The sequence below is a fragment of the Lissotriton vulgaris genome, chromosome 5 (assembly GCF_964263255.1).
Source record: "Lissotriton vulgaris chromosome 5, aLisVul1.2, whole genome shotgun sequence".
In the NCBI taxonomy this organism is placed as follows: domain Eukaryota; kingdom Metazoa; phylum Chordata; class Amphibia; order Caudata; family Salamandridae; genus Lissotriton; species Lissotriton vulgaris.
In genome coordinates, this window is record NC_141693.1 from 727841105 (window position 1) to 727856522 (window position 15418).

The window sequence follows — 15418 nt, forward strand, 5'->3', positions numbered from 1 at the left end:
CAAATGACAAAATAGTGTGTGTGACAACTTTCACTACTGTATCCAACCGTGTCAAACAATGTATAAATAAAAACAGGCATATTCTGAATTCCGGTCCCTTAAATTGGCAAACCCCCCTCTTTGCTTTTAAGAAAAGTAAAAACCTAAAAGACCAATTGGTCAGGGCAGCACTACCACCCACGGTTAGTAGAAATGTTACACTACATGACCACTGGTCATTACCACCTCTCCGGGGACATTCGAAATGCGGTTCATGTGTGATCTGTGAATTTGCAATAGAAAGCAAAGAATTTGTGTACAAAAATGTAAGGAATGTACTACATACTTTTACTAATTGTAATAGTAGTAACCTTGTTTATGCAATCTTTTGCCCATGCAATTTTATATATGTTGGTCAAACAAAGCAAAAAATTAAACTGCGAATATCACAGCATCGGAGCCGTATTAGGTGCCGAACTCCAAATGCACCCTTGGTTGAACATTTTCTAAGCAAAGGACACACTGAAAATGAGATCCGCTGGACGGTCATCACTCAAGTCGTCATACCACCAAGAGGGGGCGACTTAACCAGGATGCTTAATAGAGAGGAATTAAAGTGGATCTTGAAGACGGACAGCCTGAATTCAGGGCTGAATCTACAGGAGGAGTGGACTGCTTTAATTTGAGAAATTATATTGAACTTGGAATCTTTGACTGAGCGCCCTGATTTATGCATAACTGAACTCTATGTATAAATGCTTTTCCGAATATACGGGAAATGATTTTAATACTGTCACCTTGCATGTTAGTCACCATATAACATCACTCAAGATGACTACGGTAAACTGTGTCCCTTGTTTATTTCTATGCCCAAAACTTCTCACCAGCACTGTCCAATCACAAACACATCCTCCCCCTTTTCTACTTCCTGGTTGTAGCACACTAGCACGCCGGGGAAGATCGTATTGACCGCACTTATCGGTAAGTGAATAGCCTTGTGGATTAATACTCCAGGATAGTAGTTGTGGAATGGAAACCCCTGAAACAAACCTTTATTTTTAACATAGGCATACCCTGGCGTCGACTGGTTACGATTCTGTAACACGGCAACTACCGCCTTACTGGGTAAGAATACGTGCATGTTGCTCCTAAATCCGAGCGGTTCCTCCAGCCTCCTCTCTAATATGCAGCTTATTTCTTTATATAGGGCTGCAGAATCGAATCACAGAGTAATTACTCTCTCGCAATGACATGCCTTGCTATGCATCGGTAAGCAGAGCAAAAATCCACCACCTCTCCACACGATGGAAAATTAGTAGAGTTCACGGGCACTACTAGACCACCAGCCCACACGCGCACAATTGTGGATCAGTCAGCACAACTGCCACTCTCTGATCAACGTTGGGTTAGACCAACTTGACGTATACTCTTCCAGAACATAGACCGGCTATGTCAATCCACTCCCGCCCCACCCGCAATTACAACGCGGCACTCGCAACTGTCCAATAGTCACGGGATAGAATCTCTTCTCGTCATTTTGAATCACTTTAATATAAAGGCTACTTTCAAAACCATCGCTGCCTTACCCTTAGTCTCAACGCGGTATTCACCTGGCACTCTAAGATATGCACGGTGCACAAGAAGTCACAATTCTTTCTTGGTTTTATTGTTTTTAATGTTTCATATTCTTCAACTCTAAAGTATATTTTTCCTTCTTTTAGGCAAATTAAGGTTTAATGAAAAAGGCAATATAACTGTCTGTCCTGATGATGGTTCCCATAATCCTTTAGGGGAACCGAAACGCCGTCGACTTGCTCATGCACCCTATACAGATGTTTGATTGTATAGATTGATGTAACGGTGCTAATTGATATTTTCTGTGCAATGTATTTTTAAACAGAAAAACGTTTGTTTTTGCCTTCAAACCTTTCCTATCTTCACCAACGGTAATCACCCCGTGAGTGTCGGGCACAGGCTTGTGTACCACACAGGGGTTCTGTGGAAGGTATTCCTGTTCTACTTTTGTAATCGTTGTTTATTCAGTAAACTTGAAGGACCCCTGTCCGGCTGGACAAGTCTTTCCTAAATATAGATTTGATTTCGTCTATATTTATTGTTTGGTAACTATTTCATGCACGGGACCATTGTTGTTTAATAAAATTGCTCCCCGAGGTCCCTGGCTGACTGTATTAGGGTCCCTTGTTGTTAAAAAAGTTTATCTGAATGATGGCACTGCTTGAATAGCGTACAGTACAAGCACTCATTTTTCGTGTATTTACCTATTTACCTTTTGCCATTTCAAATCCGAAATATGTATTTTGGGGTGGGTCGGAAAACACACATGCATCATTGAATGTTTACTATTGCTTAGTTTTTTTAGTAATGATGGACATCAATCCGTGGAGTGGGTGTCGTGTTCATATCTAGGACCCTAATTCTACGGTCCAGATTTATGCCCTTGTGAGGTTATAATCAATAATACCCTGATAAAGGGATAAGAATCAGATTCATATTCAGTAATAGCCCATGCAAACTACAAGACTGTTTCGTAATCTTTGAAGCATTTTATGACTGGTTAACAGCTATATGCATTTAACCATTTTCGGTCTATCACAGAAGAAACATCCAAGTTTTAATCCCAGCATCGCTAGTTTCAGCGATCCTGGGCGAAGCAACCTTTTGCTATGCCACAACTGTTATCTAGAAAGGCGGGATTCACCTGTACCCTAGGTGAGCGCTTATTTTAAGAGCTATCTAAAACACACAGCAGTAAAAAGCCAAGACCACAGGGCGTGTTCTTTAAAATGCAAAAATATATTTTATCTGGGAGAGCCAGGAGAACAGCAGGTACCAATAGTATGCCAAGCACGTTCCAGTGAACTTTGGAAGCCATATGGACGAGGATGAAAGGAAGAGCGGATTTTAGCAGAGCGGAGAGGTGCTGCTCCTGTGCTCCGGCAGCACGTGCACTCTCTGCATGTATTATCCCGTGCTCACACGTTGCTGCTGTAGCAGGAGATGTCGAGGGGACTGCAGCCAAGCAGAGGCTTCCCCTCTCTCCCAGTCACCATTCCTGTGAGACGCAGTGGACCGGTTAACCGCTGCAGTGCTCGTCCTCTGCCTAGAGCCCTGCAAAATGCTGTGCCGTAAGACGAACAATCACTTGCAATGCAGTAGTAAGAATGTACAGCAAATACACAAGGGAGTGTAAATCAGTGTATTGTGATTACCAGGAAGTAATCTCACCATTACATCCTTTACACTTCTTCCTCCTAGTCTTTATCCCATAGAATAAGACTGGGAAGAGGGAGTAGAATTTGAGTCTTGGGGTTACCAGTAAGTAATTGAAGCTTCCAGACCGTTGCTGTGAATTTTAAATACACTGACATACAGAGTCCACACAGGGACATTCGAAGGTTGGATTGGTGCACATGGAAGATCTGTTCTGCTGGCTCCTGACACACTTTGTCAAGAGTCAACACTTCACACGGAGAGGCAGTGGGTGTGGTCCCCAAAGCAGGCAACGAAAATGCCCACCCAGGACGACCAGTCGAGTATTATAAGATAACCATAACTGAGGTGCAGTGACCTCCCCTCCATCCCCCAGGCCTGGTGCAACTGCACCAGCTGCACAAATGATTTGTAGTAACCTTCAGAAGGCAGAGATTACATTTCTCAGCTTAGGTGTGACCCTTTGTAAGTCACGTGCCTTAGACATGGCTTGTGATGTGCTCAGAGTGCCCCCTGCCTCTAATCTATTTGCACAGAATCTCCTGACTGAACGTAACACAATATTGACAGCGTCAGCATGTCATGAGTCACGACAGCATTAGACACGTGCACATCATACATAGCCTCTTAACAAGTAATTGCTTTGGATGATTAACAAAAAACGCCATCAATGTCAGGCTAACAACCAAAAAGCCAAGCCGGATTTGCAATCACAAACTTGTACCTTAGAGTGTGGGCAGCTCGTCTTCTGATGACAAGACGTCCCCACCGTTAAGGTGATGGGGCTGTTGGTCTTGGATATTAAAGCCATGTACAAATACAATGGTATGCATATGGCACATAGAGCAGAGCTCTTCTGCTGGGCAACACACGCGCAAAGCTGTTGTTTACACCACACATAGGCTCTGCTGGGAGACCCGAGCCACGGCACAGGGGATGAGACTATGAACCCATTGAACTTGCCAGTCCTCAGACGGGGCACACAAGATCTTTTCCTGTTGCTCCGAAGGTGGGGCGCCCTTAGCACACGATTTCACCAACCCGTTTGGGTTGCGATAGGTTCCCCAAAATTAAAATGGTCCCCTTCAATCTCGGAGAAGATTTGATATCACCTACTAACATCCATGAAAACAATGTACTGGATATACAAAAACCCCACTAAGCCAAAAGCATTTTGTGGCTCCACCGCGACACTGCTGTTCTCTCGGGAGAGGGGGTTTCGGGGTGGAATTATACCCAGACACTGGGCTCAAGCAGAACACCTCAGACCTGCACTCACACACCAGACTCCAGCGCAACACCTCGGAGCTGCACTCACTCCCCGACTGGAGCAGAACACCTTTACCGCCTCAAGAGGGCAGTGCAGAGAGAGTCCTCAGAGAGCCCAAGTGATCCCATAGCCCAAAGAGAAGAATCTCAGCCCCCAGCCAGGCAAAAAGCATCTCCAGCCAGCAGTGACAGCAGCTGTGGTCAGTGCTTTAAAAGGAAAAAAAAGTGCAGGTACTCACCAAATTGAGATGTGGACTAGGGGGCGGGGCTATGGGGGCAGGCTACTGGCAATGCTAAGGGATCCGGCCAGAGGCACACATTTAATTTGACTGTGATTCAATTGATGTGCAGATATGCAGAATGATTCGGAGATGAAAAGAAAAAAAACATTCACCTGAGCCAATCATTGCAAATTTGCTTCTAATCCAGCCTGAGAACAATTTGATTACGCTTCATAAAATAGGTCAACAATCTTCACAGCCGCTAAGTCTACTCACAAAACCCAGCAAAAAGGGAGGAAAGCAGATTACATTAGAGTAATTGTCCTATAACAGGGACGCCCCGTAGACTGCAGTGTCTCTGCCTTCTCAGAAAATTGGGTGCCAAAAATAATACTGTTGGACTACAGCACTGGGTTTTCACCATCTCCGTGCAAGTCACAGGGGAATTTTGGGGACAAAAGAGAAGCACCAGCTTGGTTAAAATAGCAAGGAAGCTTCTTGTACTGAAAAAGTTCACAAAAACGAAGTAAAGAATTTAGGCAAATAAAATACTAGTTTAGAAAATCCAATGGACTTTGGTTTAAAATTCTAGGTTCTTTCCTAGATCAGGTGGCCTTGTGAGTTCAAGAGCTTTAAGGTACCGACTGCCAACTCATGGTCTTTGAGAACTTAGGATATTCCGTGGTCAGAGAAAAACAATTCACAAAGTGCTCTGTAATGTGATGTAAAGTGGTTAGTTTCTCTCTAACTAGAGCATTAGTCCTTACGATCAATTACCCAACAAATAACGAAACATTTGCTTTAGGCAACACATTTGATACACAAATGAAGCAAACCTATTTGCTGGTTCACTCACACAGAATTATTGCTGTACTTCTGAACACAACCTATTTTCCCACAAAGCAAACTTCACTCTCTATGAGAAAGTTTTCATTTCTGCTCGGAGTATTTATTACTGAAAAGAAAAATGTTGCTTCTGGTTTTAATTCCCCCTGCAACCTTCACCCTTCACATCCAACGGGCATGACATAGGACAATGTTTCAAATGTGCCACGACCCTCCGGGGGCTTGCATTTTGGAAATTTCTCATCATAAACTCTTTGTGGTTGATACGATCCTGACATGCTAGGTGAGCAGGAAATCCTGTTCAGAGTCACAGTGTAGCTAGCACAAGGGGTGACAAATCTGCATTCTAGACTGGGGGCCGCTCGCACATCAGTGCCGTCAATGACGTGTCTTCATCAGAGTTTAAGAACTATTCAATAGATATTCAGCTCAACTATGTGCCTACCAAAGGTTTTGCTTTCCCAAATTGAGTGCAATTTAGCCTATACAAACAAAAAAGTAGCGTGACACAGCTAACGAGTTGGTCGTTTTCCTGAAGCACTCTGATCGAGTGCTAATCTCCCCTCCTGCTGGCAAAGCAGAATAGGGCAGCATTTGTTTGAAGTCCGATAAAGGGAGTCTGCCCACATTACTAAGCCTTGATTCCCACCGGCTAAAGCCTACAGCGTCACTGTCTGTCACCACCTTCCTCCTTTTTCTGACTCCAAACAAATGCTGCCCTATTCTGCTTTGCCAGCAGGAGGGGAGATTAGCACTCGATCAGAGTGCTTCAGGAAAACGACCAACTCGTTAGCTGTGTCGCGCTTCCGGTACTCTCTTTTTACAAGAAAAAGTTCCGGTACTCAAGGGCCGAAAATCTAGAAGTGCAGGTACTCAGTACCGGTGAGTACCGGCCCATTTAAAGCACTGGCTGTGGTAAAGTACAGAGTAACCCCTCTGAGGGACCCCAGGCTGAAGAACAACCCTGCTGGAAGGCCTGTGCCCGCTACGACATCTGCCAGAGGCAAGGCAACTGGCCTGTTGAGAGGAACTGCTCACCGGAGGACTGCGCCCACAATAAGGGATGTTGTAAACTGGGATTTGCATCCACAGTAAGGGAAGACCTAAACATGAAACTGTGCCCGCTGACTGCAAGGGCAGCTCTAAAGGGGAGAATGTGCCCACTGTAAACGCAGCTCGAACTGGGGGTCTGGTGTCTACAGAAAGTGCAGCCCTACATACGAGTCTGGGCCTGCTCTAAACAAGCACGCAAACCTTTTATCAAGCCTGCAGCACGAAGATACGAACAGAGGCAGCAGGGAAACAAACTAGACGTAGGGTGGCCAACTGGCATGGGTGCAATTTCAGGATGGGGAGTGTAAAAATTCAGGACAAAGGGTCAAAATTCAGGACAAAAATTAAGGACAGGGGGTTAAAACTCAGGACAAAACTTCAGGACAAAAGGTAAGTTTTACAGACACATCAGAGGAGGTCGCGCAAAATTATATAAGTAAGTAAAAAGACAACCACTTGAGTACTAGTCAAAATAAGTTTATATTAGGTTGAGACAATTGTGCACTTCACGGTTTTTCAGCATGCCCGCAGCTTGCTACCTTAGACGATTCAAAACTCGTAACTCCCTCCAGCAGATACATTAGTCATCAGACAATGGTGAACCACACCTAAATATAATTGAGGCCGCTTTTATTGTTAATTGAAAATTAACTACTGGATGTACAAGGAACTTTGCAGTGCCGGCCCCCAGTAACTAAACCGCCCCACTCCCCTTTCCAGTCTCCAGGGGAAACACCCGATCCGGCCAGTCTGGCCGTGCCACCACCCTCCAATGGTGCCCCTCGTCTTCACATAGACTCTCTCATGTGTATTTAATTTATTTTATAGTGTTACTCATCCCAAGTATGTAGGGCAGGGTTTTGGAGTGTGATACATCACAAACACACATTATATGGAGACAATGACTCATAAATGTGAAAGTCAATGTATAGGAAATGTTACTTAAGATAATGGTTGGGTGTAATTCTTTCATCGATCATTAAGTCTTCACCATTCATCCTGTCCTATCTGTGTGTCCATCTATATCCAAACATATTCAACCATTTGCAAACCTATCCTCCATGTATACTTCCATCCATCATTTCACTCATCCATACAGTATTCATCTATCTACCCTTTCACCCCATTCATCCGTACATTCATCCATCCACTCTTCCACCAGCCATCTATTCACTCATCCATACATCCATTTACCCTTTCACCCATCCAGCCATTCTTTCACTTACTCCTCCATCCACCCAATCACTTGTCCTTTCACCCATTAACCCTTTTGGTAATTCATCCTCCCTTTCTCTCCATCCCCCTTTCACTTATCCATCCATCTATCCATCCTTCCACCCATCCACCCATCTACTTATCCAATCATGAATCCGTCCATTGACCCTATTACTCATCCATCCTTTCATTAATACACACATCCGTTCTCTCATCCATCCTCCATTTCACTTCTTCACTTCTCTATCCATCCTTTTGTCTGTCTACCCCCTTTCACTTACTCATCAATCCTTACATCAACTCTTTCACAAATCCATCCATTCACCCTTTCACTTATCAATTCATCAATCCATCCATCCTTTCACTCATCCTTCCACCCGTTAACTCACCTATTTACCCTTTCACTCATCCAGCCATCCTTTCACCCACCCTTCCACCCATACATCTATTTACCTTTTCTCATCCATCCTTCCTCTCACTCATCCATCCATCCTTTTTCATTATCTATCCATTCACCCTTTCATTCATCCTTTCACTAATCCATCCAGCCATTCAACCATTCCTTCACTTATTTACTCACCCACCTTTTTTCACATTATGAGCTGAGCCTTTGTCTGCAGAGTTGCAGACGAAGACGCCCATCAAGAACTTCACCATTGCTATAATTCAGAAAGCAAGAGGTGCAGTGGTTGAGGGTTTACTATGCCCCTGCACATAGGTAACCTGAAAACTTAGAAGTCATGAGTCATGCTTGATGCAAAGTGCCAGGACATGAGGTGACTGACATGGTGGTGTTTCCAGGGCTTTAGGTGGGGTAAAAAAAACTGGGGGGGTGGTGTCTCTTCAAAGGGGGTGTTCGATGTAATTAAGGGCGAGGCTTAAAAAACCTAAGCTAAAAATCTGTGCTTAGCATAGTGTTTCCCCCGATTGGAATCATGCTGTTTCTGTCATTGCATCCAGATATATATAATACAGAAAGTATCATACCAACAACAAGCCAGGACTATTGGTGTTGTTAATGGTTGTTAGTTGCTTAAAATAAAAAAGCAGCAACCATGGCTTTGTTGAATACATTATTGATTTTTACTTGTTTCACAGGCTTCTTTATACTAACTGTATTCTCACGTTGCAGCCTGGGAGGTTTACCTTTTATCTATATTACAGAATGGCCTGCTGTAACACTGAATAGAACACACATAAGCATTTGCAATGCAATAGGTCTCGGATTAGGAAAGTTTGAGCTATTGGTAATGTAAATGACAATTTTTTTATTTATGAGTTGGTTTTGAAAATAGCGAAATTAATAGCTTTGTCATTTACAATGCCAATAGTTTTAACTCTCAAATGCGACACCTATAGCATTTGTAATGCAATGTGTTGTATTTACATGACAAATGTATTGATATTACAAATAACAATGGCTTTAATTTTTTTTATAATTAATACCTAAATAAAAGCTACTGTAATTTATAATGGCAAAAGCTTAAACTTTTGTTAACAACTTTTGTGAAGATTATGTTCAGTTTATTTTATTGTGACGAAAATCGAAGAACAGAAGTGAAATATTAACATCTTTTTGAGACATTTGTAACAAAGTTTAAAACATTGAGAGAACATATTTGAATCAGTTGTTGAATGGTTGCACAGATTGATGCTGTGGTGGTGCTGAGTATTGTGGTGGCAACGAGTGATGCTGTGGCGTTCATTGAGGCTGTGGTGGTGTTGAGTGATGCTGTGGTGATGCGATAGATAGAGTGAGTGCGATAGATAGATAAGAGTGAGTGCGATAGATAAGAGTGAGTGCGATAGATAGATAAGAGTGATTGCGATAGATAGATAAGAGTGAGTGCGATAGATAGATAAGAGTGAGTGCGATAGATAAGCGTGAGTGCGATAGATAAGAGTGAGTGCGATAGATAAGAGTGAGTGTGATAGATAGATACAGTGAGTGTGATAGATAGAGTGAGTGCGACAGATAGATAGAGTGAGTGCGATAGATAGAGTGAGTGCGATAGATAGAGTGAGTGCGATAGATAGAGTGAGTGCGATAGAGTGAGTGCGATAGATAGAGTGAGTGCGATAGATAGAGTGAGTGCGATAGATAGAGTGAGTGCGATAGATAGAGTGAGTGCGATAGATAGATAGAGTGAGGGCAGATGCGGTGATGGACATGGTGGATGTGGTGGTGGTGGTGGACGACGTGGACATGGTGGTGGTGGACATGGTGGTGGTGGTGGACATGGTGGTGGACATGGTGGTGGTGGTGGACATGGTGGTGGTGGTGGACGTGGTGGTGGTGCCACATGGTGGTGGTGGTGGACATGGTGGTGGTGGTGATTAGATGGCCAGTCGTAGGTTTATGGTAGCTGAATTGTAATCCTGGCTCCTCAACAATGTGTGATCCTGGCCTTTGCCTCGTCCTTATGCACTGAAACAATTAACGCCTAGGAGCACGCATGCACTCAACATCATAAGGCAGAGAAGGGCTGTACAAGTGATGTCCGAAATAGTTATTAATACGGCGTACCTGTCTGCGGAGATGTGGGCTCAACTTGCTGTCCCAACAGAGAGGCCACCTCCTGCCCCATACAGCCCGCCATGGCCCTGCCCATCAGTACAATCAGCGAGGGGCGGCTTCGGGGAGCTTTGGACCCTCAGTGCAGAATGGCAGCACTGGGCATCTCTCACTGCTCCCAGCACTGCCTTCTCTACGTGCAGCTCTGCTCCTCCCACCCCCCTCCCACCAGGGACTGCGCTCAAAACAAGGCGAGCAGCTGCGCTGGTCTAGGGGTGTCCAATTGTTGATGGATTCACACCAGGAGCGCACGCAGGTGAGAGATGTCAGAGCGCACAGAGGCTGGGTCTGGGAGTCAAAGATTCATTCAAAACCACAAGGGTTATGGTGAAAAGTGCATTAATGAGCTCTCCTTCATCCCCACCACAAAACCAAACTTCTAAAATATGTACAAATTAGAGTTATTTAAAATAACATTTTAATGTGTTTGACTGCCAACTCTTCCTTGGATAACTGGTCTCATTAAAAAAGTTCAACGCTTTTTCAATGGCTTTTTTCATACAATTTGGGACCACCACTTAAACCATTGCATTTCAGAGGAAGTGGTCTTGCCGCTCATTTGGAATGCGGTTTGGTTGACAAGGTATTGAGCAAGGGTGGGGGCAGGCAGTCCTTAACAAGGGGCTTATGTCCACTTAGTGTTCCAAGAGCTGTGGCGAGACAGGAGGGTCACAAATCTGCTTTTAACAAGAGGGCAAGGCAGAGTGCGCCCCAACCACGCCACTCTGTCTGACCCACTTCCCCAGTCTCAGTGAGCATAACAGAAAAATGGCATTCAGTTAAGACTTGCGGGCACGCAATTAAATCAGAGAACAAAACTACTTTGTGTGTGGAATGGGTCTCCAGATTTCGATTTGCGACAGAGTGATTAGAACGGCCCCTTGCCCGGCCCGAAAGTAGCACCTGGGTGTATATTACGAATGTATTTATGTTTAACAGGGCTTACAACCATCTCCCCACTTGTGCCAATAAACAGCAGCGTGTCTGCCTTTTGTCCCAGCCACCAGTTATGCATGCACACATGCCATGTGTATGTTCATACTTGTGCCACCTGCTTTCGGCGTTCATGCGGTAAATGTAGACAGGACACATCTATGCGTCACATTCAAGACTTATGTTAAAAACGCATTTAAAGTTAGTTATCTCAGTCTTCATTTTTGCAACACATATATATATATATATATATACACATATATATATATATATAAATAAATTAAAATAAATAAATAAATAAAACATGCTCAGGGCTCGCACTGCAACCAAAATGTTTCTCCACAGAGATGCTGCACACAACCTTTTCACTAACTCATCCATTATACAGCTGAAAATCTGCCTTCCTCAAAACTTGGGACCTTTAAGTCCCCAGACTTCATATTTATGCTCTGGCTTCCCACCCTGAACATTAGAACCATCCATCTGGATCCAGTGCTGAAGACTAATTGTACTGTGGCCACCAGCTAACATCAGCTCTGTTGTCTAGAGAAGAGCATTTGCTCTTTTTATTGGAGTGTCAACTATTAACTTTTATATTACTGAATTTCGTGATCTTCCACTTAGGTTTTTTAATATTTTTTTAAATACAACAAAATTCATTACAAAATGTTTTCCTTATACTGGGTGCAAATCCAGTATTACTACTTTGTACAAAAATCAAATTGCAACTTTCAGTCCTAACTTATGAAAAGTCAAGACACTTCTGTTATTTATTTTATTGCAATGGTTTTAAGTAATCATGCAAATAACATTCTTATCTTACATACTCAGGGGGACAATGCAGTGACAAACTTATCTACAGAAAATGTGTGTGTGTCTATATATAGGGAAAGGAGATGGCCTAACGGCTAGAGCTGTTGACCTCGAATCTGGGAAACCGGGTTCGAGTCTCAGCAATGACGCTGAACATCTTGTGATTCTGGACAAATTACTTAATCTCCCTGTGCCTAAAAAAAATTAATGTGTCCTCATGTAATGCAACTGGTGCTATGTAAGGCGCTCTGATACCCGATTCTGGGTCAAGTTCGCGCTATATAAAATTCTGTAAAAAAAAAAAAAAAAAACACCTACACCCTGTCCCATCACAAGACAAAGGCCGGCTGCAAAGTGCCCCCATTACAAACAACGCCACTTTGATATTTTATTTGCAGGTGGCGCCAGGGTCTGGGGTGCTGAAGCAAAGCAGAAACATCAACACAAGCCGCTCACACTTTGACCCGTCTGCGCGATCCTTCTCAGGCCTCAACTGCTTCTAAACTCAGGAAACGGAGGCTGAGGGAGGGGACAGCAGATTGAGGATGTCTCTTCAAAAATGAAAACACAAAAATGGACAAAGAACCTGCACGAAATTAACTGGCGCATCCTCAGATTGCAGACCGATAGCTTGTTGGCCCGGGTATGCAGGGAAACTGTTGACTGTAGAAATGACAGCGGCATTCATACCAACCAGTACTTGCACCAATCTACCACACCACCACCCCACCTACTTTCATACCCGCAGCATTCCGGCACTCGAAGACAGACCACCACATCCACCTCTTCACAAGCACCTTTCTGGCAGTCATTTATTTATACTTTTCTGTGGGAGGAATGTGCTGAAGCACAGTAGGCATCAGACCAATGCTTTTACCCTTAGAATTGGTAGTAAAGCACCTTCTGTAGGGCCTCTGTTGAGGGATTCTTTGACTAGGTGTAGCCTAGATGGTTGCACTAAATGTCTTCGAGAAACAAGCAATAATAAAAAGCAAAGCGTTCCATAAACACCGGTAAAACACTTTCAGTTGTTTTTTTACAGCGCGAAAACGAGTAACCACTGAAAAGCACTGTTTTTTTGAGGTATTGAAATCACTGAAAAAACACCACCAGAATTTACCAAAAATAGAAACTGAAAACAGGAAAGCCTACTTATGATGTATGAGGTCAAAGATAGCCTTTAGAAAGCTATCCTAGTGGTAGCTGTGGAAAGCAGCCTTCAGGCTTACTCTTGAAGGAATGTAAAGCAGCTGGTTTTACCAGAATATAACCTCATGAATTATTCAAGTGAAAGTAGAACCACACAGTAGTTATAAAAAAAATATGTATTTATTTATATAACACTCTAGTATCATCTACACGAGGATATAATGCAAAGCATACAATACAAGCTAAATAAAACAGTTCTAAGTAGCACAATACACAGTGGGCTCCACGGGGAGACTAAACCATATACTAAAATAGAGGTATATCAATCACGACTGATCAAGATAAGTTCTGGAGCACGTAGAATCCCTGGGACCCCAAGGAACCACCCATGGTGAGTAAATATGAACCCCACGGAGGGCGGGTGCAGTGTGCTCAGTGTGGACGTACAATTCTATGGGAAAGTCGCACTTGCAATTGTACAGTTTAAGGACCCTCCTAGGATGACTGAGGAAATCCTTTGGAACTTAAGAGGTTAGAGAGCCACCCCACCCGTGGATACAGTAGTACCAGTTACCTATCCTAGAAAAGCTGGATGCATATGTCTGAAGTGGTGTCAGAAACCACCAATTTTCTCAATGGAGGGCTACTTAGAAGTACTGCTGCTGTGAAGGTGAAAAGGGTCGGTGGAATCCAAGCCTGAATTCTGGAAGGAAGAACCCTGAAAGTAGAGGGGAGAGAGTCTGGGTCACTTCACAGTGACCAGGGGATCGGTAAACTGATGCTCACTAAGGTCGGGTGCTTCAGGTGCGAAGGAATGCTCGACTCGGCAGCCACAAGGACCAGGAGACAACGACCAGGAGCCAGATGCGAGCTGTCCCACGAAGGATGTCGAGTGCTGAGGGGGTCGGTGTCTGGCTGGAGCATCAACAAGCCTTGGCAAAAGCAACCCACGCAGGAAGGTCAAGCAGGTTACGGTGTGGACAGCAAGGTCTAGGAGACTCACAAAGAAACAGGGAGTCAGGGCACGTCTGGATCAACAGGAAAGCCCAACTGAAATCAAGATGATCCTCAGGCCGAATGACCAGAGTCGCGAGGGGACCTCGGGCAAGATTTTACCAGCCCACGGAGCACTCTCCCTCGGTTCGGCGGCCATCTTAGGAAACCTACCAAACCCACACATTCCTGAAAACTAGACGTGGGAGTCCAGCAAGGTATGGCTTGCTTGGGTCCCCAAAGTTTTCCTACCCAGAATCCCCTGCAAACCTCACATTTAGCTGGAAAAAAATCATTTTTATCTCAAATTTCTGTGTGGGAAAGTTCTGGGGAATACGTGGTAGGGCATTAGTGCCAGAAAGGTGATTCCACTAAAAAATTGGCAAAATGTTTTTTTCAGCTAATTTTGAGGTCTGCAGGAGATTCTGGGTAGGGAAACGTTGGGAGATCCACGCAAGCCATACCTCATTGAACTCCCCAGGGTGCCTAGTTTTCAGAAACGTGTGGATTTGGTAGGTTTCCCTAGAAGGCGGCGAGCCCAGGGCCAAAAGAAAATAGCCCCCCCCCCCTCCCCACCCCCAAAAACAAGGTCGTTTTGTTATAGGTAATTTTGAAGTCTCCACAATACAATTTGGCCTATATTTGGCCTATATCCCGCTTCACCACTTTGCCTGTCCACACAAGTGGGGTACCATTTTTATTGGGAGACCCGGGAGTGCGGGGTGGAAAGAAATTTGTGGATCCACGGTGATTCCAGAACTTTCCCACACAAATTTGAGAAATTATTTTTTCAGCTAAATTTGAGGTTTGAAGGGGATTCTGGGTAGGAAAACGTTAGGAGACCCACGCAAGCCGTACCTCGCTGGACTCCCCCAGGTGTCTAGTTTTCAGAAATGTGTGGGTTTTGTAGGTTTCCCTAGATGGTCCAAGCCCCGGGTCAAAAACTCATGGGACCCCCCCCTTGCAAAACCAGGTTGTTTTGTAATAGGTCATTTTGATGTCGCCTAAATAGGTTTTGGGCCCTTGACTGTCGCGGGCACTAGGCCTACCCACACAAGTGAGGTACCATTTTTCTCGGAAGGCTTTGGGGAATGTGGGGTGGTTGGAATTTTGTGGATCCACGCAGATTCCACAACTTTCC

At 44.2% G+C, this 15418-nt stretch overlaps 1 protein-coding gene across 1 annotated transcript in view; it reads right to left on the bottom strand.

The window, feature by feature from the left end:
• The window catches only part of VAMP3 (vesicle associated membrane protein 3), a 308881-nt gene that overhangs the window by 50189 nt on the left and 243274 nt on the right, over positions 1-15418 (bottom strand). The gene's annotated exons all lie outside the window — the stretch shown is intronic.